Source organism: Dromiciops gliroides, chromosome 2 (assembly GCF_019393635.1).
Source record: "Dromiciops gliroides isolate mDroGli1 chromosome 2, mDroGli1.pri, whole genome shotgun sequence".
Taxonomy (NCBI): domain Eukaryota; kingdom Metazoa; phylum Chordata; class Mammalia; order Microbiotheria; family Microbiotheriidae; genus Dromiciops; species Dromiciops gliroides.
The window spans coordinates 20,736,005-20,761,609 of NC_057862.1; the positions used below are offsets into that span (position 1 = coordinate 20,736,005).

Consider the following 25,605-nt stretch of genomic DNA (forward strand, 5'->3'; position numbering starts at 1 on the left):
CAGCTCCTGACACAAAAGACCTGGGCATGCTTTGGGGGACGCTTCCTTCTGTGGCTCATTGCCATTACCTTGATGGGAATGTCCATATCTGGCACTTCCCAAGTGTAACCACAAGTTCCTCTTAAAAGCCCATGTGGTTTCACAAAGTTCAAAACATGAATGGTTTTATTTTCGAGTCAGTGAAACATCCAGGACTCCCATCTGAGCTTTTCAAAATGAAAGTTTCTAAAAAGCAACCAACCCCAGTGAGCATCCCTCCCCCAGAGACGTGTGTGGTAGAGAGCTCCCATGGTGGGCTGTTGGTTAGGGTTCCTTGACCGGAACTCTCCTCCATTACTCCTCCATCTGTGCCATGTGACTTGTTTCCTGCAAAGTCTTCTCTAAATGCAGCAGGAGTTAGTGCTCCCTATTGGTGCTCCCAAGAAGACTGGAAGTCAAGGAGCAGAATTCAAATTCCAGCTCGGCCACTGAATGGCTGGATGACTTTGGACAAGTAATTTCCCTGGCCTAGTTGACCTCCAAAGACCCTTCTAGCTCTAAATCCAGCATTCCATCTTTTCTCATTCTCCTCCCTTAGTCTTCTCTCTCTCCTTTACTACTTCCCGCAGCTCACTTTTCTTCCAGCAGATGGCGCCTGTTTCCCATCTCAGCTCGGCTCTGCTCCTCAATAATTCTCCGCCTTCTAGCAGATGTTCATTCTTTGCCCCAGGGGTTCAACTCGCTAACCTGGCTCCGTATGGAGCCAGTATCTGAGCATTGTTTTGCAGCACAAAAAGGCACGACGCCAGTGGTCTTAAGCTATTTGGGGGCATAGCCTCCGAGGCTTCACAGAGAAGGCATATGGGGAACGGTGTGGGAACCCCTCGGTCATTTGTATCCACAGCTTTTGAGCAGGGCAGCGCCTACTCACGACCGTGGATTTGGGGGTCCTGGGGAACACCCCTTGCTCCCTCCCAGTTTGTCTTTCTGTTCCCCATCTTCCTCTGGGGGCAGCTGGGCTCAGTTCTCAAATGATCACGGGGCTGCTTTGTGAAAGATCTGGTGAAGACAGCAATGGAGCTGGCCGCTCTCCATAGTGCTTAATAATGCTTGTAGGTCGATTGCTCCCCACGCCGAGGCTTTCATTCAATGGATGTGGCCTGCTGCACCCACAGCTCTGTACTGGGCATCATATATGGCTTCCTTCAAAAGGGCTTGGAAGTTCCCATCCAATGAACCCAGAGATCCACAACCGTGCCATCTCTTCTCTGATTGTCAGCTGGGCACCTTTGGAAGGATCACCCACTCTTCTAGATAATCAGGATGCGGCAGAGTATGGGGAAAGTTATAGGGTTTGGAATAAAATGGATCTGATTCTGCTGTTTACTCCTTGCGTGCCCTTCAGCATATCCTGTCCCATCTCTGGGTCTTCATTTCCTCATAGGTCAAATAGAGGGGCTGAACAAGATGGCGTCTGATGCCCATTCCAGTATAAATCTGTGGTATTATGATCCCATGATCTCTAAGGTTCCTTCCACCTCTAAAGCCTATGACCGCTGATGTTTGTAAAGTGCTTTGCAAACCTTAAAGTACTATATCAATACTAACTCTTATTACTGATGCTGTTGTTGTTGACTATAATCTTAGAAATCAAAGGGAAATGAAAGATTCTTTTATTTGGTGCCCTCACGTGAATGATACAACTCAGAGATGAAGCAAGTTGCCCAAGGCCACATGGTTTCCAGCAGAGTTAGATTAGACACCAGGCCTTCTGTTTCTCATACCAAGGCTCTTTCCACTACATCATGGAGTCAGGAAAAGCTGACATTCACATGGGATTTTACAACTCCTTTTACCAATTGGACAAGGTAGGTTCTATGGGAGACTAGTAGAGATCAGGAGACTTGCTTGTGTTTATCAGTGCTTAAGGTAAGGTTAGAAAACAGCCCTCACCTGAGTTCTCTTTCTTTTCAACATGACCCTTCTTCATTAGTATTCTCAATCATGTGGTAGAAGGTATTCTTTGAGAAATGTGCCCTTGATTTGTACAGCAGTTCTTTGGGGGGAGTCAAGAGTGTACAGGAGGGAAGCAGAAAGGGCACCATAGAAACCTATTGTTTTGTTATGACGTGAGACAAACTTAGCTGATTTTTTTGACCCTGGCTTCGGAAGGTTGCTATGACCTCAAGTTCATGGTTCCTCCTATCCCCTGGACTTGTTTATCCCAATGAAATGTTTGGACTGACCCTGCTTTTCTAAGCCCTTTCCCATTGACGCCAATGATCTCTCTTCTTCACCTGCTAATTGACCTAATTGCCAGCACATAATTGCCAATATAGTTTTAAAAACAACCCACCTTTTTTTTTCTCCTTGTGGTTTTCTTGCAAACCTCAGCTTTTATTTTTTTTAAAGCTTTAGTACAATTTTTACCTGACCATATTGTGCTTTTCTCCTCACCCTCTGTCACTTATTCTGGTGTCCAATTTCCAACCCATTTCTGGGGTTGTCTGTTTGTAAATCATAGATCTCTGATAACAACCATAAAAAATACACTCTGGAGAAATCTGAGTGATCTGCCCACTGAGCGAGCCCAAAATGGTAGTTCCTCCTCCAGGCCATGTGGATTGCTTCCAGATAGAGATCCAGTTTTAGAATCAGAGATACGTGGACTCCAGTATTGGATCTGATACATACTAGTCATGTGGTCCCACACAGTCACTTAACTTCTCAGTGCTTGAGGCCAGATGTATCCAATACTCAGTCCACAACACTCTTGAGTACCTGGAATCAGATTAAAATGTAATTGGGAAAAATTTAATGAAATAAAAATAGAGTATAGCATAGATAATGTAAATATGTGGTTTTCTAAGTTAATATACAGATGCAGGGATGTTTGTGTACAGTTTAGTGGTCCCATTTCTATTTGAATTTGACACTGAGGATCTATTCACTTCTCAAATTGAGAAAGTGCTGACCTCTCTTGGAAGAGAGAGTTCTTTATACCAGTGAAAACCATTACAATCACTATTCCCCTTCTTACAAAATGAGGAGGTAAAGTTCAGAGAATATAAGTGACTTGTCCAGAGTAACAGGCTAGTAAGGTTTAGAGGTGAGTTTCTGGTCCAGGTCTTCTTAATCTTCAACACCAACACTGTATCCCCAAGGCCATGCTCTCCCACAAAGAACTAGGCAGAGTAAGAGACCTTAGATTTGAAGCTGGAGGGGACCTTAAAGATCTTTTAGGGTTTAGTGGAAGGCTACAAGGATTCTATGCACAGGGTAATCAGGACAAGTGGGATGGAAACTAGAGTCAAATTCTTAGAAGGCAAAGGGAAGCAATTCTGAGAGAAGAAAATGGGAATTTTCTGAAGAGACCAATGAGGATGCATAGGGAACTCATCAACCAACTTGGGCAAATGTGGAAGCTGGACTCCAGAACAGGCAAGAGAGGGTGAGTAGAAGAGCAGGATACGGTCAGACAAAAAATAATGTCAGAATATTATTCTGACTTAAAAAAGCTGAGGTTTGCAGAAAAAATACAAGGAGAATAAAAAGGTGGTTTTGTTGTTGTTTTTTTAAGCTATGTTGGGGAAAAGAGGAATCATAGAGAATAGGACTGGCAATTGGAATGGATGAGATGAAGAATTGCCCACTTTTATTTTTACTCCTGTTTTTTTTCTGCCAAGAAGAACTTTTTACTAGAAATGACAGACCCCAAATGGTGAACAGGAAGTAAGATAAGAAAGGAGTAGCATAAAGGGGCACCCAGCTTTCATTGATGAGTTCAAAAGACATGGCTCAATTGAACTATAGCCTTTAGTACAGAGATTATACTTGAAGTCAGGAAGATTTCAGTTCAAATTCCGCCTCAGAAAATGACCACCCGTGTGACACCAAGTAAGTCAGGTAATCTCTTTGATCTAAATTTCTTTATCCATAAAATGAGCATAATAATAGCACCTATCTCCCAGGGCTAGTAGGATCAAATAAGATCATATCTTTAAAGTTCTTTGCAAACTTTAAAATATTATAAAATGTGACCTATTATTTTTGTGTGTGTGTGACCTATTATTTTTTTTTATTTATTTTTTTTTTAGTGAGGCAATTGGGGTTAAGTGACTTGCCCAGGGTCACACAGCTAGTTAAGTGTTAAGTGTCTGAGGCCGGATTTGAACTCAGGTACTCCTGACTCCAGGGCCGGTGCTCTATCCACTGTGCCATCTAGCTGCCCCTTGTGTGACCTATTATTGATAGGACTATCATGGCTGAGCCACTATTGAAGATATTTGATATGTTGGATTGGAGGACAACTGTCATGATTTTTTTAAAAAAGGGGGAGAGAGTAGAATTTGAAAACTGTGAGCCAACAGTCTTGACTTTGATTCTTGAGAAAATTCTAGAATATTTCATGAAAAAGATTATAGGAAACATCTCTTTAAAGAAGCAATCACAAAGAGCCAGATCGGCTCCATTACAATTGGGGCATGTCAGCCCAAGTCCTTCTTCTTCATCCTCCTCCTCCTCCTCATTTTACATGGGATGCTGTTGATATAATTTATTATGTGTAACTCCTGGAAAGTCAGGATTGAAGCTGACATGATTGAGATTCCTGGCTCCTCTTCATATCAGCTTTGACCCACAATCTTTTTCACTCTTCAGGAACCTGAAGGAAGTCTGGGACCATGGGTCTTTTCTCTCAGAGCAGGAAGCCAGAAGATCAGCATCTCTCTTCTTTCAATCTTTCAACAACTCTGTCCTCTGGGAAGTCGAGGATCATTGAGTAATCAATCTTCACCGAGGAGGTGAGTTTTATACAAAGGACTTTTGAGCCAGCCATTACGATTGATTTTAACACAACATTTGACAATAGAGTTTATCATATCATTCTTATAGAAAAGATGGGGATATTTGGTTAGATAATATCAGATGCATTCAGATGTGTCTGAATGGCTGGATTCAGTGAGTGGCCATTTATTATTATCAACCTGCCAGAGGTCTTCAGGGGAATACCCTTGGGATCTATGCTTGGTCCTGGAGTGGTTAACGTTTTTATCAATAACTTAGGTAAAGGCAGAGGTGGCGTGCTCAGCGAATTTGCAAAAGACATAAAGCTTGGAGATATAGCTAACACAATGTATGATAGCGGATCCCAAAAGATCTTGAAAAGCTAGAGAATTGGGCTAAATATAGTAGATGAAATTCAAAAGAACTAAATGTAAAAGTCATACCTGGGTCCAAGAAATCAGTGTTACAAGAAAAGGGTTACACAGGAGTTAGTCAGAAAAAGGCTTATGGTATTTGCCATTAGTGGCTGAAGCAGCCCCCAAAGTTGATTTGATCTTGGACTGCATTGAGCACCATTGCTTGCAGAGATGTCATAGTGTGATGATCCTCTGTCCCCTTGGACCTACAGCTAAAGTACTGGGCTCAGTTGTGGTGCTGCAGGTTGGGAGAGACATTGAAAGGCTGGAGGGGTGTCCAATGGCTGTGGTGAAGGGCTTTGATTCCATGTCAGGAGAGAATTCATCTAAAGAACCGCAAACACTTAGCCTGGAGAAGATCATATGTTACCCACACATGGGCACATGGCTAATCTTTAAACTTCAAGATTAAACATGGCAGCCCAATGAGGATGCATTGTAGTCTGTAGCTTTAGCCAAAGGTCATCAGAACACCTCCCTCCTAGAGCTGCTGTGAGACTCAGATGGGGGGGGGGTGGAGGGTGGGATGGGGGTGGGGATATGTGTAAAGTGCTTTAAAAAATTTTTTTTTTTTTATTTGCAGGGCAATGGGGGTTAAGTGGCTTGCCCAGGGTCACACAGCTAGTAAGTGTCAAGTGTCTGAGGCCACATTTGAACTCAGGTACTCCCGAATCCCTGACTGGTGCTTTAACCACTGCGCCACCTAGCTGCCCCTAAAGTGCTTTTTAAACCATAACTCACCTGCTCTTAGGAGAGAGGTAGGGCGAGTCAGTGGGAGGAGCCTGAGTTTGGAGGCTAGGGCCCTAGTTTGAGGGCTGTCTCTGACACTGCCTGTATGACCTTGGACAAGTCATTTCACCTCGGTCCTCATCTGTGTAGTGAGGGCACTAGAGCAGTTGTGAATTTACCTTTGCTAAAATGGGTTCTCGATGTCTGTACCTCACAACCATCATACTCTTCAATGCAGGCCTACTTTTCCCACGGACTCTGTGTGTTTATTTGTGTAAGAAGGCACCTCAGTTTCCTCATTTGTAAAAGGAGGGGGTTGGACTGGACGGCCTCTGAGGTCCCTTCTGGTTGTAGAGCTGGACTTCTATGACTTGGAAAGGTACCTTATAGCAATCACTCACAGCCCCAGGGAGCCAAACTGAGATGACAAATCCTAACATCCAAGTCCAAGGCCTGAGGACACAGAGGGCTGAGCCCACACAGTCACACAGTCTGCCTTGGCCTTTGGTTCCAACCTCTCATCCATTTCTTCCTTCCTGGGGGGGGGGGGCGGTGTACGAGGGAACACCTGTGCCTGTAGGGTTGAGCCCAGGGCCCCCCATCTCTGTTTACAGCCCAGAGCTCGGAGGGTTGCTAAAATGCCTTCCCCTTCATGCCAACAGGGAGGCTGTGGGGAGGCCGGAAACAAACCTCCCGTCTCAACACAATGACCCCGAAGGTTACATCAGCACGAAGCTATGAAGGAAGTGGCTTTCACTGAGTGTCTTGGTTTGGTGGTGTTTTTGTTACTGTTCCTCTCTCAGTGTCTGAGGGCTTCATGCTGTTTACTGGAGAGCTCTCCCACCCAGGGAGCTGACGTGGAGACCAGCCTCAAAGGAAGCACTGGTCCCACTCGGGCCAGGGTTGCCAATAAGATGCTGGGCACTGGCTGGAAAGCCACTTTGCTCCTGCCTCTGGTTGCTTTTGGACACGGGCGAACTTTCAAGAAAGATCCCTTCTCCCCAGCCTTGCCAGCTTCCCAGAGTTGAGTGGCCTGGTCGAACAATCCAGGGTTTCTTTGAGGAACTTAGAAGAGGTCCATCCCAGAGGAAGGCAGGACCAGAGGATGAGAGGCCTCCCTCAGAAACTCCAGTCAAGGCTGATGGCTGAAGGGTGGAGAGTAGCTAACAAACCAGCTGGTCTGCCAAGAGCACTCACTGCCTCGGAAATGGGGCCTGCCCCAAATTCCATCCCTACCACAAGCTACCTCGGTCACCTGGAACTGGAGCCACCCTCATCTATAAACTGTGTGAGATAGACTAGAGCAGGGGCTTCTCACCCGTGGTCCGCAGACCCACCAACGAGTCCATGGGTAGATTTTGGGGGTCCATGGACTTGGATGGTAAAAAAAGACATCTTTGTTTTCACTCATCTGTAACTGAATTGAGCATGTCCTTAGATGATTTAAAAACCTCGTTCTGAGAAGGGGTCCACAGGCTTCAGCAGACATTGCCAGAGAGGTCCAAGACACAAAAATGGTTAGGCTAGCCTTGACTAGAAGATCAATCATTCAATCAGTCAGCAGGCTTGTACTAAATACTGGCTACTTTCTAGGCGCTGGGACAAGTATTGGGGAGACACACAGGAAAATGAAAAGTCTCTGACCTCTAGGAAGTCATATTCTACTGGGGAGATAACCTCCGCACAGATAAGGATGAACAGCGTGAAGATGAGGTCCTCTTTGAGGGGAAACACTGATTGTTGGGCAGGATAGATCAGGAAAAGGCTCATGGAGGGGAGGATGCTTCACTCTGAGATGACCATCCATGTCTATTGCACATGTCACATATGTACATGGTTATTTTTGCATGTTGTCTCCCACATTAAACTAAGAGCTTCCTGAGGGCAGGGACCATGTATTTGCCTTTTGCAGTGTCCTTGGTGCTCAGCACAGTACCTAGCATATAGTAAGTGCCTAATAAATGCTTATTGCTTATTGACTGACTTCATGACTGGAACTTTCAGGGAAGGATTCTAAGAGACTTTCAGGCCATTTGAGGAACACAATAAGGTCAGGAGGTGTCTATTCAAGGTTAGAGCTGGGTTGGGAAGTGAACATTAAACAGAGTAGATTATGTGGAATTCTGGAGGCATCCAGAGGAGCTGCTAGAGTTTATCAGACAGGGGACAGCCTGGGCAGATGATGGGCTTCAGGAAAATCGCCTTGGTAGCCATGACATCCCACAGTTGCTGAGGAGGTCCCTTTGGGCTCCACCATCCCACAAATCTGAGACCATCTGAGTCCCAACCATCTGAGAAGCTCTCTCAGAAGTGCGAGATCCTCTTCAGAGCCAGATTCAGCCACGCTTTACCCTTAAGTCCAGTTTCTATAAAACCTCAATGCATGCTACAATCCAGGGGTTCGTCACCTTTCTTGTGTCATGGACTTCTTTGGGGGTCACTCTGGTGAAGCCGATGAGCCCTTTTTGCAGAATCAGAGTTGTCTTGTTTGAAACAGATGGAAAAGCTAAAGTTCAGGTAGAGAAAAATGAAAATAAAGATGTGATTCCCCCCCTCCCCATCCAAGTTCATCAGCCCTCTGAAGTCTAAAAATCCCTGTTATAATTAGATGTTATTTTGAGGTGTGTGCCTGTAAACATTAGACTGTAAGCTCCTTGAAGGCAGGGCTGTCTTTTGCCTTTTTTTTTTTTTTGGCATCCCTACCACTTAGCAAGGGCCTGGCACCTTGTAGGTGCTTAATAAAATGTTTATTGATGGATATAAACATGGTGACCCCCAAATATTTAATAGCCATTTTTAAAAAGCACTAAGATTTTTGGGACACCCTGTATGCATGTGTATAAACAAATATTTATGTATTTATTTGCATATGTTTACATATATATGTACATATTTCCCTACATATCTGGACCAATACTATATAGTCTCTGCCCTCTAAGAGCTCACCCAGAATTGGAGAAGGAAGACCAAGATCCATGGAACTCTTTTTTTTTTTTTTTTTTTGCAGGGCAATGAGAGTTAAGTGACTTGCCCAGGGTCACACAGCTAGTAAGTGTCAAGTGTCTGAGGCTGGATTTGAACTCAGATCCTCCTGAATCCAGGGCCAGTGCTCTATTCACTGCACCACCTAGCTGCCTCTGATACATGGAACTCTTAAGAGATTTCCTGGGTTCTGAGAAATTGTAGAATTTGGAATTATACAATCTAGAATTAAGGAATCAATTTAATTCAGAAAGAGAAAGGAGCTTAGGTGAAATTGGGTAGTATAGAAGACAAAGGTCATGAGAGCTCAGAGGAAGAGAAGACCAATGGGCTCTTTGCACACAGTAGATCTATGACTGGTGTCCTCTCCCTGCTCACCTCTGCTTGAAAACTCTAGGAATTGAGCTAGTGGTTACAGGCTGCTGCAGCCTGAAGAGAGACTTCCCTGATCCTCAGGAGTGCTCTCTCTGACCTCAAAGCACGGGACAGTAGCATGGTTGGGGACTCTGGAGGCAGAGGATTTGGGTTCAGATACGGCTTATGAGCTTTGCCACCTGTGAGATATCACACAAGTTATTTTTGTGTATCAACCTTACTTTCCCCTTCTGAAAGATGAAGGGGGCTAATGAAAGGGTCCCCAGTTCCTCTTCCGTGCAATTAGCTTGTCTGCTTATGTGTCTGTGATTTCCTGCCAGCAGAATGAAAGCGGTTTGAGGGCAGGCACTGTCTCATCTTTGCACTTGTAATGTTTAGCAGGTGCATGTCTGATAGGCTCTGGCTTTGATGTGGGATTTAGAATGAGTGTTAGGGACTGTGGGATACTTTAGAGATGATCTTTGCAAAGGTGGAAATAGGCAAACAGATGTTAAGTGACTGGCCCCGAATCACACAGCTAGTTGGTATCTGAGGTGGGATTTGAACTCAGGTCTTCATGACTCAAAGGCTATTAGATCAGAATTCTCTGGTGCACCAAACTCTGAAGACTGAGGCAGTCTGGTTAGCCAGGTGCCAGAGGGGAGGCTTCAAGACAGCAACACTGATTAAAAAAAAAAACTGGAAGAAATGACCACCAGGGACAGGGGAGAAGTTACCCTGTAGCACAATCTGCTTTCCTGAAGCTTTGGCCTTCGGGTGATGGCCTGCCTTTCTCTTTCTCCCCCCATTGGCTTATTTTGGCCTGTAGATGGACAACGCCTCCTCCAGAAGCCCTTGCCTCTTCAATTCATCTTCCTCACAACCACCTTCCTACTGTTCCTAGAGCCTGGATCCCATCACGTTCCTCCCCAGGCTTCAGTTTCTCTTCTGTAAAATCAGGGGCTTGGACTAGATGGTGTCCAGAGTCCCTTCTAGCTGCACTGCCCCTTGTTGCCTTTCAACTCAAGTCCAGATTCCTTGGCATCAAAAACTCAATCTAGGGGCCACTAGGTGGCGCAGTGGATAGAGCACCGGCCCTGGAGTCAGGAGGACCTGAGTTCAAATGTGGCCTCAGACACTTGACACTTACTAGCTGTGTGACCCTGGGCAAGTCACTTAACCCCAATTGCCTCACTAAAAAAACAAAAACAAAACAAACAACAAACCAAACAGACAAACAAACAAAAAAACAACCAAACCTCAATCTAGGCCTCACTGACCTTCCCAGGCTTCTTGCATGCACTTCCCCTTCATGAGCCGTTTTAGCCAGGCTGGCCAGCTTGCTCCTGTCCCAGGGAGCTTGTCCAAGCTGTCTCCCAATACTGGGGTATATACCCCCTCCTCATCTTCAAGTCTCAGCTTCATCACTTCCCATAGGAATCTTATCCCGATACCTCCAGGTGATGGGCACCCCCTGCCCCCTTGTCCCTTGGAGATCCCTTGGTTATACTTTGTATTTAATGATTTGTGCACATGTTTCTCCCCAACAGAACACAAGCTTGGTGAAGGCAGGGCCTCTTTATTTTTGTCTTAGTAGTACCCCCTAGTAAAGGGCCTGGCATAACTGAATGGAAGGTCTGAGATTGCCAAAGATTAAGTCACTTTTTCAGAGGTTCAATGGAAACAACCCAGCTCTGTGAGGGCGGGCATCTCCTAGCTGTCAGGGCCTTGCACATCCCCAGACATTTTCGCTGAGAGTTTATGTAACTCGCCCAAGGTCAAACAGCAAATCCAAATAGAAAGAGGTGCCAGTGAGGGTCGAATCCTCAGACCAGCTCTCTCCCCACCAAGTCACCCTCCCCTCTGTTTGCCCTTAAAAATGTGACAGGCCCCAGAGTGGTTACAAGCAGAGGGGAAAAGCCCTCCGCCTCCTTGGGCCTGTGGTTGGCCGAGGGAGGCTTTAATGAGAAAAATCCTCAGTCATTTTGGTTAGGCCCAGGAAGCCAGCCGGCTCAGGGCTGCTGACTCAGCATCAGTGACTCCAGCTCCCAGGGCCTCCTTGACCACATCAGTGAGCCTGGCACTGCCGAGAGACATAAACACAGACCCTGGTGTGGATATCGGCTCTGGCTGGAAAGGCGAGAGCTGGGGGGGTGGGGGGAAGGGAAGGTGGGGGCAGGGAGGGGGACGAACAAAGATGGGAGGCCATGAGCCAGGGAAAGTGAGGCAAATTACAAAGATGTGGAAAAACAAGAGGTGTCTTTGAGGAAAAGAATCCACTGCAGCTGTTCCAGGTCCCAGGTGGCCTAGAATTTGGGGAGGTTGCGAGGCACCGTTTTGTATAGAGTGTGACCTGAGAGGGGGACAGCTGGATAGAAGTGGCAGCTGGATTTGGTGGAGAGAACCCTCCGGAGATGGAGGACCTGGTTTCTGACTCGGTACTACTACTTTCACATTATTCCCCCACCAAATCCTTTGTATAGGTTGTCCCAAACGCTTGGAATACTGTCCTTCCTTGTTTCCGTGGACTAGACAATGCAGCAAAGCGACATCAGCAGAGAGACGTGGAAGCCAGCTGAATGAGGTTAGTTTAACAGAGCCCCCCCACCCCCATCCCCTCACAAGAACTGTAGTTGTTGCTGGAATTGCAATTGGCCTCATAGTAGATCATGTTAGGATCTTTGGGGCTGATGTAGCTTATTCATGGAAGCATGTACAAGCCCTCTGATATCCTGGTGTAGGTGGAAGAACCCAGACGGGACCTGGAGTCAGCAAAGACTTTAAAAATTCAAGCCTCAGTTTCCTCATCTGTTAAGTGGGTATAATTATACTTGTACTACTTACCTCACTAACTTGTTTTGAAGAGCTTGGCACTTCTTAAAGTTCTATGAATGGCAGTAGGGTGTGGGATAGAGAACTGGGCTTGGGGTTGGGTTGTCCTGTCTCTCACACTCATTTAACTTCTTAGACAAATCTCTGAGTCGGTAAATGATGGGCCTAGGTGGAGGGAGCTTCCACACTGGGCATTCCCTGCACTGATGGGCTCATAAGTTCAGATTTCCCTCAAATCACTAGGTGAATCTATGTTGCTATTCTTTACTAAAAGGCTCCTTCTTGGACACACTGTGACCAGGGTCCGTACACTTGGGGAGGTTGTGCCAGATACTCCATGGTGAACTCCACTTGGACAACCTAGAAGACAAAGATTCTTCCCCACCCCCCTCCACTCCCCCAGCCAGACCTATCATTCCATTGCTCTAGGGAACTTCTTGTAAGGAAACTCCCTTCACCAATGCTGATAGGCACCTGCTCCGAAACCTAGAGCGCCTTCCCTAATCTGAGCCGACTCCCTGTCTACTAGGCCAGTGGTTCTCAAAGGTGGGCCAGGCAGGGGTGTGCAGGAGCCAAGTGGCTCCAGAGAGCTGATTGTTAACATTTCATCGTGAGTGTTCATACCTCAGAAATCACTGCACACGGAACATTAGGGCTCGATTTATTGTTTAGTTGATCGTCCACACTTAAGCAAGCAATGGGAAAACTGTTAATAAGCAGATTAAACTTAAAAGTGGGCCAGGGGTACTTTTTTTTTTTTCCAGAGAGGAAGGAAGGAAACAAGCATATATTTAGCACGCACTCTATGCCAGGTACTGTGCTAAGCACTTTACAAGCATCTTATTTGGTCCTCACAACAATCCTGGGCAGTAGGTACTATAATTACCCCTATTTTATAACCGAGGAAAAAGAGGCAGACTTGTCTAAGTGACTTGTCCAGGATCAGCTAGTAAGTATCTGAGGCCAGATTTGAACTCAGGTCATCCTGACTTCAGGCCCAGCACTCTATCCACTGGGTCACAGAAATATCTCCAGTGGTTAAATTTTACTAGCACAGACCCATAGGGGGTCCTTGAAAGGAGGGTGTCTATGTGATAAAAACTATTTTCATAAATTCTGTCTATAGATAGAACCCACATGAACAAAAGCTCTCTGGGATCCTTGATAATTTTTTTTTTTTTTTAGTGAGGCAGTTGGGGTTAAGTGACTTGCCCAGGGTCACACAGCTTGTAAGTGTTAAGTGTCTGAGGCTGGATTTGAACTCAGGTACTCCTGACTCCAGGGCCAGTGCTCTATCCACTGTGCCATCTAGCTGCCCTGATACTTGATAATTTTTAAGAGCTCAAAAAGGTCCTGAGACCAAAACATCTGAGAATCACTATCCTCTGCCATGCCTATCACTCTATCGCAAAGACTAATTTTAGTGGTCTTCTTGACAGTCCCAGTTTTGGGGTAGAGGTTTGGGGGGCCCCCAGAGGACACCTAGGCCTTTTACATCACAGATCCCATGGGCATGAAGGGTCCCTTACAAAAAGGCCTAATGGAAGGAGGTGATGTGGGGAAAATGTTTGCTGTATGCAGAAAAAGGTTCAGTCTGTCTGGGCCTTTAGGCCTGGTTTATGTGCTTGGGGAACAGAGAGATGTGAAAGTGCTCCTTTTAAAAGAGGCTGCCCATGACTTCTGTCTTTAAAAGGAAAATGAGAAGAGAATGTGCAGCACTGAGAGGAGACACTTCCTTTCACATGACCACAAGTAAGTCTCTTGTCATGACAACTGACCGTGCTCAGAGCCAGCTCAGTGGAAACCAATTCCTCACAAGGTTGGCGAATGGGGGCCAGGGACCAGCATGGGGAGGAGGGAGCCTTTTGGTTTGAATCTTGAGACACTGCCCTTTTTGCCTCTAACCTGAGTTGTTGAAATTTTTTCTAAAACAGATCAGCCCGTGGTGTGGGAAAAAATGCTCTCAATGACTACCAATAAAGCAAATTCAAATTTCAGTGATGTTTCACTTCATGTCTGTTCCATTAAGAAAGATGACAATAGATGGATCTTTCTCCAAGTCATGCCTACTAACGGTGGGGTGGGTATCCCACAGGGCTCAGTTCTGCACCCTCTTCTCTCCTCTCCTCTCCTCTCCTCTCCTCTCCTCTCCTCTCCTCTCCTCTCCTCTCCTCTCCTCTCCTCTCCTCTCCTCTCCTCTCCTCTCCTCTCCTCTCCTCTCCTCTCCTCTCCTCTCCTCTCCTCTCCTCTCCTCTCCTCTCCTCTCCTCTCCTCTCCTCTCCTCTCCTCTCCTCTCCTCTCCTCTCCTCTCCTCTCCTCTCCTCTCCTCTCCTCTCCTCTCCTCTCCTCTCCTCTCCTCTCCTCTCCTCTCTCTATACTATTTCATTGGTGATCTCATAAGTTCCAATGAATTCAATTTCCATTGTTATGACTGTGATTTTCAAATATACTTATTTGGCCCTAACCTCTCTCTCTGCTGACCTCCAGTTTTACACCTTCAACTGCCTCTTAGTTATCTATTTCTTTCTTTCTTTTTTTTTGTGGGGCAATGGGGGTTAAGTGACTTTCCCGGGGTCACACAGCTAGTCACCTAGCTGCCCCCTCTCTTAGATATCTCCAAAGGTATTTTAAACTCAACATATTCCAAACTGAACTCATTGTCTTTCCCCCCAAACCCTTTCTTCCAAACTTCCTTATTACTGTCCAGGGCACCCCCATCCTCTCGGGTGCCCAGGCTCCCAACCCAGGGTTATTCTCAACTTCTCACTCTCTCTCACCCTCTCCCCTCTCATGTCCAATCTGTGGCTAAGGTCTGTCGATTTCACCTCTGCAGCACCTCTTGTTGATTTCATCTCTACAGCATCTCTAGTAGATTTCACCTCTGTAGCACCTCTTGTTGATTTCACCTCTGTAGCACCTCTTGTTGATTTCACCTCTGCAGCACCTCTTGTTGATTTCATCTCTACAGCATCTCTTGTTGATTTCACCTGTGCAACATTTCTCTAATACAGGCCTCTTCCATTCTTTGACAGGCTCCCACCCTTATGTAGATTCTCATTACCTCATATCTTGATTACTGCAAAAGCCTCCTGGTTGGCCCACCTGCCACAAATCTCTTCCCACTCCAGTTCATTCTCCACTCAGCTGTCAAAGTGATCTTCCTAAAGGGCAAGTCTGACCATGTCAGACCCCCTTACTCAACAACCTCAGGTAGCTCCCTTTCACCTCCAGGATCAAATGTAAATTCTTATTTGACATCTAAAGTTCTTCATAACCATCCCCCTTCCCCTTCATTTATTTACTTATTCATTCATTCATTCATTCATCCTATCTATTTATTTTGATCATAAAAGTATTTTATTCAGTTACATGTAAAGATAGTTTTCAACATTTGTTTTCATAAGATTTTTAGTTCCAAATTTTTCTTCCTCCCTCCCTTCCCTCCCCCTTCCCCAAGACAGAAAGCAATCTGATATAGGTTATATATGTACAATTACATTAAATGTATTTCTGCATTAGTCATGTTGTGAAAGAAGAATCAGAGCAAAAGAGAAAAACCTCAAAAAAGAAAAAAACTACAAAAAGGTAGACACAGTATGTTTCAATCTGCATTCAGAACCCACAGTTCTTTTTTCTCGATGTGGAGAACATTTTCCATCATGAGTTCTTTGGAATTGTCTTGGATCATTGTACTGCTGAGAAGAGCCAAGTCTATCACAGTTGATCATCATACAATGTTGCTGTTACTATGTACAATGTTCTCCTGGTTCTGCTCACTTCACTCAGCATCAGTCCGCTTAAGTCTTTCCAGGTTTTTCTGAAATCTGCTTGCTCATCATTTCTTACAGCACAATAGTATTCCATTACATTCATACACCACAACTTGTTTAGCCATTCCCCAATCGATAGGCATTCCCTTGATTTCCAGTTCTTTGCCACCACAAAGAGAGCTGCTATAAATATTTTTGTACATGTTGGTCCTTTTCCCTTCCTATTCTTCTTACACATTATATCCCCCATGTACTTTTTTTGTGTGTGTGTGAGGTAATTGGGGTTAAGTGACTTGTCCAGGGTCACATAGCTATTAAGTGTTAAGTGTCTGAGGCCAGATTCGAACTCAGGTTCTCCTGACTCCAGGGCTGGCTCTCTATCCACTTCATCACCTAGCTGCCCCCCCCCCCATGTACTTTTTGATGCAGTGACACTAGCCTTTTTTGGTCTTCCTGGGATAAGACCCTCAGGGCATTTTTTCCTGATTGTGCCCATGCCTGGAATGTTCTTACCCCTCATCTCTTCCTCTTGGCTTCCCTGGCTTTCTTCAAGTCACAGCTAAAATCACACCTTCTATAGGAAGCCTTGGCCAATCTCTCTTAATTCCTGCACTTTCCTTTTATTGATTATTTCCGGCTTATCCTTATACAGTTTTTTGCACATAGTTATTTCCATGCTTTCTCCCCCTTTAGACTCCTGGAGGGCAGAGACTTTTACCTTTCTTTGTGTTCCCAGCATTTAGCATAGTGACTGGCATATAGTAAGTGCTTAATAAATGTTGATTGACTACTGACTGACTGACTAGCCATATATTTGTGGGGCAATGAAGGTTAAGTGACTTTCCCAGGGTCATACAGCTAGTAAGTGTCAAGTGTTTGAGGGTGGATTTGAACTCAGGTCCTCCTGAATCCAGGGATGGTGCCTTATCCACTGCGCCCCCTAGCTGCCCCCACACACCAATATATTATTGTTGGAGCAGTGGATTGATCCAACAATTCTGGGAAACTATTCCTACTCTTTGACCAATCAGTCCTTTATTGAACATTTATTATTTTAGTCATATAAGTGAAAAATATATTTACTACCATCATCTTTTTAAAATATATATGAATACAGTTAAATTTTCTTCCATCCAGTGGCAAAACAGACTCTGAATGAGAATGGGGAAAGTGCATATGGAAACCTGTATCTTTATGAACAACTATAAGAGTGATCCAGATCCATCAAGAAAAGAAAGTATATTTTTTATTTTGATTTTCTTCCAGGGAGACAACAGAAAGGTCTTTTTCCTATCTTCCTCACCAGGATCTTGAGAAGAAAATAATTTCTAAACCTTTAAGTATTATGAAATGTGAGCTATTATTATTAATTCAATTCTATAAGCATTTATTAAGCATCTATCTTACCTGTCTGGCACTGTGTAAGGCACCAGTACTACAAAGACAAAGATGAAACAGTTCTAGCCCTCAAGGAACTTAGCCGTGTGATGTAGAGACTAAAGCACAGGTCTTGGAGTCAGAGAGACATGGACTCAGGGAGCCATCTAGCTCTGGAGACACTGACTAGTTGGCTGATCCTAGACTAACCACTTAACTCTCTCGTCCTCAGTTTCCTCATCTGTAAAATGGGGATAATGGGACTTTCCTTGAAGGATTGTTGTGAGAATAAAAATGAGGTAAAGTGCTATGTAAATGCCGGTTGTTTTTTCATTATTATTCTGTGTTGCAGTTGGGAACGTGTTGAATAGTAAGGGCACTGAGACCAATCAAGTCTCTGTTGGGCAATTCAGGTAAACTTGGCCTCACCTCTTGGCCCGGCCTGGCCCTTTTGCCTGAAGAGAATATATTAGCATCATATTAAAGAGCCAACCTCATAAACATGTGTGATGGGGCATTGACCAATCAAAACATACCAAGCATTCTTTGCCGAAGGATTGGGAAATGGGATCGTTTTGGAATCATTCTTTGGCAATACACTCAGCCCGAAGGAAACAAACACGGGCCCATAATTATTTTTTAACGGGGCCAGGGAACCATTCCACCTCCTTTCTGACATCCCATATTGATTTCAGAGCCCAGGGAAGTTCAGGGATGTGTTTTGTGTTCTGAGGGCAAAAAGCTCATGTCTGTTTAATTTCACAACACAGGCTGGAAGGCCTTGTGGGATGGGATGTTGTTTTTGTCTGCTGGGTCGGTCCAGGTTCCCGAGGAACTTGATCCAGGAGCTGCCTTCAGCTTTAAGAAATCACATTTCCATGTGGATCTCCAGTCCAACGTCTGCCTAAGCAGATTTTTGTGTTTTTGACGCTCTGTCCTCCAGCAAGAGTGGTTTTGGACAATCCATCATGGACATTCATCACGGGCTCTGGCTTCAAGCCCTTAGAAAGGCCTCCCTGCCATTGGCTTCAGGGGGAAAGTGGATGGCTTAAGGGTTCTGGGGTTGATGTGGAAGTCAAACCCCAGATTTATAGCTCATGGTCTGTCATGGTTGAAACGAGACCTGAGCTTTTTAGGTTCATTCTCATGTGTGGGACGTTTGTGTGTGTGTATGTGTGTGTGTGCGCGCGCAAAAGGGAGAGTCTCTGAATCATCCAGCATAGTGACCGACTCATCTAAACTATCTCAGTGTCTCATCTCTCTTGAAAATTCTCTGGTGAAATACCAGAGGGCAGGACTGGCTTCTCATGACCTTTGCTGGGAGTGCAGGGATAGACACTGAAGAAGTCAGTTATGTCAGGAAGACCTGAGTTCAAATCTGACCAGATGCTAGATGGATGGCCAAGTCACTTAGCCTCTATTTTCCTCTGTAAAATAATCATACCTACATTCCAGGGTTGTTGTGAGGATAAAAATAAGATATTTGTAATGTACTTTGCAAACCTTAAAGTTCTGTATAAATTCAAGTTGTTGTTGTTAATGTTTATGTGTCCTAGTTGAAGAAGGCTTGTGTTGTCTTCCAGCCCAGAAAAGAAAGCCTCTCTTGAGGCTGGTAACTGATGGAGGTGTTCTGTGAAGAAGCTGGCTCCGGGGGGTTTGTGCTGGATCCTAGAGCACTTCTTGAGTGCATTCCTCATAGGCACTTAATCAATTATTGCATGATAGCAAGTTGCTGTAGCAGATTAATATATCTTAAGGCTAGAAGGCAGCTGTGGTGGTAGATTGAGAGCCAGCTTCAAAAATCAGCATGATGAAGTCCAGCACTTGTCTCTGGAAGGCTAAGGGAGGGATCTCAGCAAAGCACTTAAGCTTCCAATGTTGTTCACTTGTGTCTGACTCTTCATGATCCGATGGACTTGTCCATGGAAGTCTATGAAGTTTTCCATTTCCTTTTCCCATTCATTTTACTGATGAGGAAACTGAGGCAAACAGGATTAAGTGACTTGCCCAGGGTCACAGAGCCAGGAAGTGTCTGAGACCAGATTTGAACTCAGGTCTTCCTGACTCCAGGTCTGGCACTCTATCCACTGCACTACCAAGCTGCCCCTAAACTCACCATAGTCTAGGCAATACTCTTAGAAGCCAATCTATGCTGGTTGAGGGAGTTTCTTTCTTATATCAGTGCAATCATAGGTCTAATCTCTATCCCTATCTACTGTTCTGAGATTACCTTCATTTCTGAATGCATCCCTCTTCTCTCCTCTACCCACAGAAGCATCCTTTGTAACAAAAAAAAGAAAAAAGGACAATAAGCACTTCAGTAAAACTAGGCAATACCCAACCAAATCTGATAGTACGTGCAACATTCTGTACCCATAGTCCCCACCTCCACTGAGCAAGAAGGGAAGGGCATGTTTTTATTTCTCTTCTGGGGCCAAGCTTGGTTGTTATAATCACACAATGTTTAACTTTGTTTCTTTGTTTCTTTCTCCCTCTCTTTTCCTTCCTTCCCTCCCATCCTTCCTTCTTTCCCTCCCATGCTTCCAGCCTCCCTTCCTCCCTTCCTCCCTCCCTCCCTTCCTTCCTTTCTCCTTCCCTCCCTCCCTCCTCCCTCCCTCCCTTCCTTTATTCTTTCCTTTTTTTCTTTCTTTATTGTTGTGGTCGTGTACATTTGTTTCCTGGCCCCGTTGACTTCACTTTGTTGCATAAGTCTTGAATTTTTTCACATTCCTCATTGTTAATGGATTAGTAGATTCATGTACCACAATTTGTGTGGTCATTCCCTATTGATGGGTGTCTACTTTGTTTCCTGTTCTTTGCTCCTCCCTCCCCCGCAAAGTGAAGTTCTGACTCTTTTTTGGATCTGGGATCTCTCGTTCTGCCCTGGGCCTCCTTGAGGTATATGTCCTAGGTCAATGCTTTATGACTCCAAATTGTAGAACTGTTGCTTATGTGAATGTAGAGGGAATTGCATGAAGGAAATCACAAACAATGAAAATCACCAAAGGTTTTTGGAAGTAGAATCTGCTTGGCGAAATGAGGATGGCTAGAAACTTCAGGGCATGCTGGGTAAAGTGGTGAACTTGCCTAATTACTAGCTGTCTGAGCTTCAGGCAAGTCTGCAAAGACTCAGGGACATATTGGAATTTTCTTGGTGGAAGAAGTTTCCCCAGGAATGAAACTTGTGTGTTGAAGCCCATTCCTGCCATTCCTTGAAGCCAGAGCCTAGGTCTGTCTGAACCATTGATCTCCATTATCCAGCATCGTCCTCTGCAGATAGAAGGTGCTTCAGTAAGAGTATTGTATTATTTTGCATTTGCTTTTCTCTGTACATAGTATTCCCACCCAGTAGAATGTGAACTCTCTAAGGGCAGAAATTTTGTCTTTGAATCCCTCCCAGCTAACATAGGGCCTGGCCTGTGGCAGCTACTTAATAAAGGCATGTTGAATCAATACATCATCTTAATGCCTGCCAGATCCAGGCCTTGTGCCCATCGTGTTATTGGGTAATGGTATTGTCTAGCACAGCTTGTGTTTGTGGCAACTCTTTGCTAGACAGTAAGCCCCGTGAGGCCGAGCCATCTTTATATCTCTCTTAGCACCTGACATAGGACTCTGTATGTGCTTAATGAATGCTTGTCAAGTGATTCATTATTGCTTATCCAGTGCCCTCATGAGGCTGTCTGGTTGCCCAGCGGTAATTCTGATCTACTCTTCTCTGCCAGCCCCTTAAATCATCCAGCACTCTTATACCACTCCATCTCCCCCCAATTGTCCTACTCCCCAACCCCCATTATCCTCTTATTCTAATGTATCTGGGCTCCTGTCGTCATTGGGGCTGACTGCAGGCTTGGAAAGTGGGCTGATAACTAGTCTTGTTGATGTGTTAATGGGTGACTCTTTCCCGGTTAATGTTTAAGGTACCTTTAACAGGAAACTCCTGGAGATAGGCCATCCCAGGCAAAAAGAAACACCATCTAATGAGGAGACTTCAGGCCCCTGGAGGATGCCAGCGGAGGGCACATGCTAAGGTCCCTTAGCCAGGCCACATGGGTGGCCATCTGCTCCACCTCAGCTTAAGGCCTGCCATGCCCAGGTACACTTGACTAGATGTCCCAGCACAATAAAATGGTGACTTTTGGAGCCTTTGAGTCTGTTTTACATTAGAAACAATAGCACTCACAACAAAATGCTCTGTTTTGTGGCAGTTCTTTAAAGCATTTTCCCCCATTGAGTTTCTCAGCTAATAATAGGCCCCCATGCACAGCACAGTGACATTTCCTCAGCTCTTCATCTCAGCTGTACAGAGAACCAAACTGGGCAGTGATTCCTTTTGGAAACACTGGCATGGAAGGCAAGGAGCATGCCTCAGCTATTCAAGTCCGAAACTCCAAGCAGTTTGGGTTTCTTTTGATCCCTATATTTGTCTTGTATACTTTACCTTTCTCAGTACATCAGCAAGGTCCTTGTCTTATACTTTCTGTGTACACCACCAGTGGTAAATTGTTAAAATAGTGTTGTTTGTCCTTTGTTTTCAGAGAGGACCAATGACACCACGGATGATGTCTCGTTTCACGGGTGAATTGGATTTAAGTGAGGCAGAGGCACAAAATCCTCCACCTCGTTCTCTCTGAGTCATTGAAGTCCAGGGGCAAGACAAAAGTCAAGACAACTAGTGATGACCTTGGTCATTGGACACGATGGATGACTTTGGCTTCCTCAAAGTCTGACCAAGCTCTGAGCACTCCACAGCCCCTGCCTCAGCTGCCTTCACAGCCAGTGGAATTAAATGTTCTCATCTATCCATTCTTCTGGGGAAGTCTTCATATGCTTGGGGTAGACATCCCCCTAACCTACCGACAGGTTTGAGGCCTGTCAGTTACTTTTAATCTGCTTTAGCCCATCCGCCCACATGATTTACCAGGGTGCGACTGCTGTACTTACTATACTGGGTACTGTGGCTTCTCGGAGCCACCAAAGGTGGATGAGCAGCCCCCAAAAGAGCTAGCCAAGCCTTCACATTCAAGGTTCTAGTCCTCCTGGACCACCCTAGATACCCCATTGTTATTGTTATATTGTTAAAATAATATACTTGTCAAAGGGCCAAGAATCCATGGTGAGGGTAGTTTTTTAGGTCCAATCGTGGATCTGGTCAGTGGAACCAGCACTCCCAGTGAGCTTCCTTTTCTATCAGTGCAGATCTGGACTGCAATTTATAGTTCAGAGGATGGTTGAAGTCACCTCCCAAGGGTCGCAGACCAGGCCTTCTTGACTGTAGGCCAGCCACACTGCCTCTCAAAGGCTGGTGGTAGGGCCTCCTGTTTCAGTGTCAGTGCCTCTAAAAACTTATTCTAACTGTAGATGAAACCACAAAAGACCACAAAAACAAACATCCAAGAAACAGAACGCTCCACGAAAACCTCCAAATACACCAGAACACAAAACAAAGCCTTCCCTGTAACAGGAAGCTTCCATTGTTTATGGCTTGCTGAAGGAAAGAGTATCTGTTACTGTTAACAAGACAGTTGGCTGGTGGATGTTGATGCTTATTCCATCTGAGCCCCCTTTTGCTTTTTCTTCTTTCATTCTTTACTACCAGGCTGCTTCTCTGTGTGTGGGAGAGGGAGGATATATTGATCTATCAGGAAGTGAGGGGAATGGAAAAAAATCAATGATAGCGATAAAAATGAAGACAAACAGGCCAACAAAATATAGGGACTTGATGTATTTGTTCAATTCCACATTCCTTCTGAGTTCCTTTTTCTTCCTTATAATTTTTGGCCTCCTTTTGCTTTTTTTTTTATTTTTTATTTTTTGGTGGGGCAATGAGGGTTAAGTGACTTGCCCAGGGTCATACAGCTAGTAATTGTCAAGTGTCTGAGGCCGGATTTGAACTCAGGTCTTCCTGACTCCAGGGCTGGTGCTTTATCCACTGTGCCACCTAGCTGCCCCGCTCCTTTTGCTTTAACGTGTTTCATTGTTGGGATGTGGACCCTCTCTCCAGTGGCACATATCACTAGGCCTTTGCATCCTGTGGCCCATGCCCATCCTCCCATGCCCATCCCATCCATCCTCCACAGGTAGGCTATGAAGCTTGCTAGAGGTCTTTCCGTTTTAATATTACCGTAGCATTGACATTCATGCTGAGGCTGTGCATCTGTCTTTGCTTGCTCTCCCTATACAACAGGCCCATCTCCTTTTCCGATTGTGTCCCCCTTGGATGTTCTCTGGCTGCCTGCCTAGGAGACACAACACACATCCAGTGAGTTCCATGAGCTGTGGTTTTGAATGGGTCTTACCCCAAAGAGTACTTTGAGTCTGGGGTAGCTTTTCTGGGCAATCGGTTTGTAAGAGGAGCTGCCCCAGGTGCTAGAATTCCTTTATCTATCTATCTATCTATTTATTTATTTTTTAAACCACCAATTGATCCAGCCAGTCCTCTTTTGGCATATTGCTGCTTTCCAGTTTTATATGGTCACTAATAATATTGCCCTAAGTATTTTTGTGCAGATAGGTCTTTTTTTCCCTTGTCAATAATGTAGTTACCAGTTCCATTATTTAAGGGCCCAGTCACTTTGTTTTGGTTGGATTATTTTTCTTTGCAGTGTTTTGGGAAAGAACACTGTGTTTGAGGTTTTTTTTTTTAGTGAGGCAGTTGGGGTTGTGGCTTGCCCAGGGTCACACAGCTAGTAAGTATCAAGTGTCCGAGGCTGGATTTGAACTCAGGTCCTCCTGAATCCAGGACCGGTGCTCTATCCACTACACCACCTACCTGCCCCCTTAAGTAGGTGTTATAAGGGCTTTCTGGTCCCAAGTCATAATGAGGCTTGGGATAGAGAACCTGCCTTTGGTGACCAAGAAGTTAAGGTTGAAAAGCAGACAGTGCCTTTTGTGTACCAAAAGTGCTTGGCCCCTAGAGGTGACTGTCCTTTTGGAGAGATGAGCCTATCAAAGCCAAGGCTCTGACAACTGACATTCTCTCCCTATGGGGGAGATAAAGAAGGTAAGTTGTGTGTACACACACACACACACACACACACACACACACACACACACACACACAGAGTCTGAATTTGGCTCAGCAAAAAGCCCATCTTCGGGGCAGCTAGGTGGCGCAGTGGATAGAGCACCGGCCCTGGAGTCAGGAGGACCTGAGTTCAAATCCGGCCTCAGACACTTAACACTTACTAGCTGTGTGACCCTGGGCAAGTCACTTAACCCCAATTGCCTGACTAAAAAAAAAAAAAGCCCATCTTCTTTAAAAGGGCAGAAGCTTAAGCCCTTGTGTTCCAAGCTAAAAGAGAGATGGCGGAGCCTAATCTTTCTTTGATGGAAAAGAGATGGCACCTCATTTGGAGACTCCCAATGAAGCCACAAGTTAGAAAAAAGAAATTCCACAACCTCATGCCCAATGAAGCCACTCCCAACCAGCGGCCAGAAACACAGGGGACTAGTAGAGCCACAAGAGCAGCAGGGAGCCATTCTCATCAGGGACAGCCTGGTCTGTATGCCTACTTAAATTCAATTGCTTGATTACTCAGGATTGGTAAAGACTACATGCCTGGCAGAGACCAGCAGGAAGGCATAGTGACATATCCAGAAGACATGAGGTACTAACTACCTTCCCCACATGAGCCCTGCTCATATACATTCCCTACACATGTGGACCTCCATGTGATGCTCTATAAACGTGCCCACTCTTCCCACTGATGTATATGTGCTTGTGGGAGAGTCAGCCCCAGTTTTGTGAGGGAAATATTCTATTGCTACTTTTATTATTTCACTAAATGCCTTTGTTTGGACTTGATTGTATTCTTCTGCCTGACTAGTAAAGTGAACACATTGGTGGGGGCTTGTTACTTGTAGTCTGGGGAAGACATAGACCCAGAGAGAACCTTGGACCGAGGATAGTTTTTCTGGGGGACCTATGTATGGGAGAGGAGTAAGTGCATTGCATCCCATACATTCATTATTCAAGTGAGCTGGTTTTGTTCCTAATACTTTTGTCACCACCTTGTCAATATGTTGCAGTGTGATTTCCAATGCAATCTGCAGCCTTTGCAAGGATCTAAGCCTCAGCTATCAAAAGACTGGCCATTTAAAGCTGCATCTTAGAATCATCCAGAGTGTCGACATTACCATAATAAAGTCTTCCACTTTGCCCTGCTGAGGCACTCACTCACCCATCTCAGTTCCTAAGTGTTAGTGGCCCCCTGGCTTCTGGGGAAATGGCCTATTGCAGCCAAATGGAATTTCCCCGAAGGTTCTCTTTGAGGGTCCAATAAACCAGAGTGGGCCAGATGACAAATAGGATCCCAACTGAAAACACTGGTCTAGTGTGAGCTACTTGAGAGGACACTTTTGGCTTTGTATCTCCAGTA

The 25,605-nt window shown here is 45.1% G+C and overlaps 1 long non-coding RNA gene across 1 annotated transcript; it reads left to right on the forward strand.

Annotated features, from left to right (window-relative positions):
* The first annotated feature begins 4,644 nt into the window (after positions 1 to 4,644).
* LOC122740113 lies at positions 4,645 to 21,892 on the forward strand. The gene is made up of 3 exons (XR_006354710.1): positions 4,645 to 4,781; positions 11,729 to 11,829; positions 21,763 to 21,892. It is a non-coding gene; the product is annotated as an uncharacterized LOC122740113 (long non-coding RNA).
* The last annotated feature ends 3,713 nt before the right edge of the window (positions 21,893 to 25,605 follow it).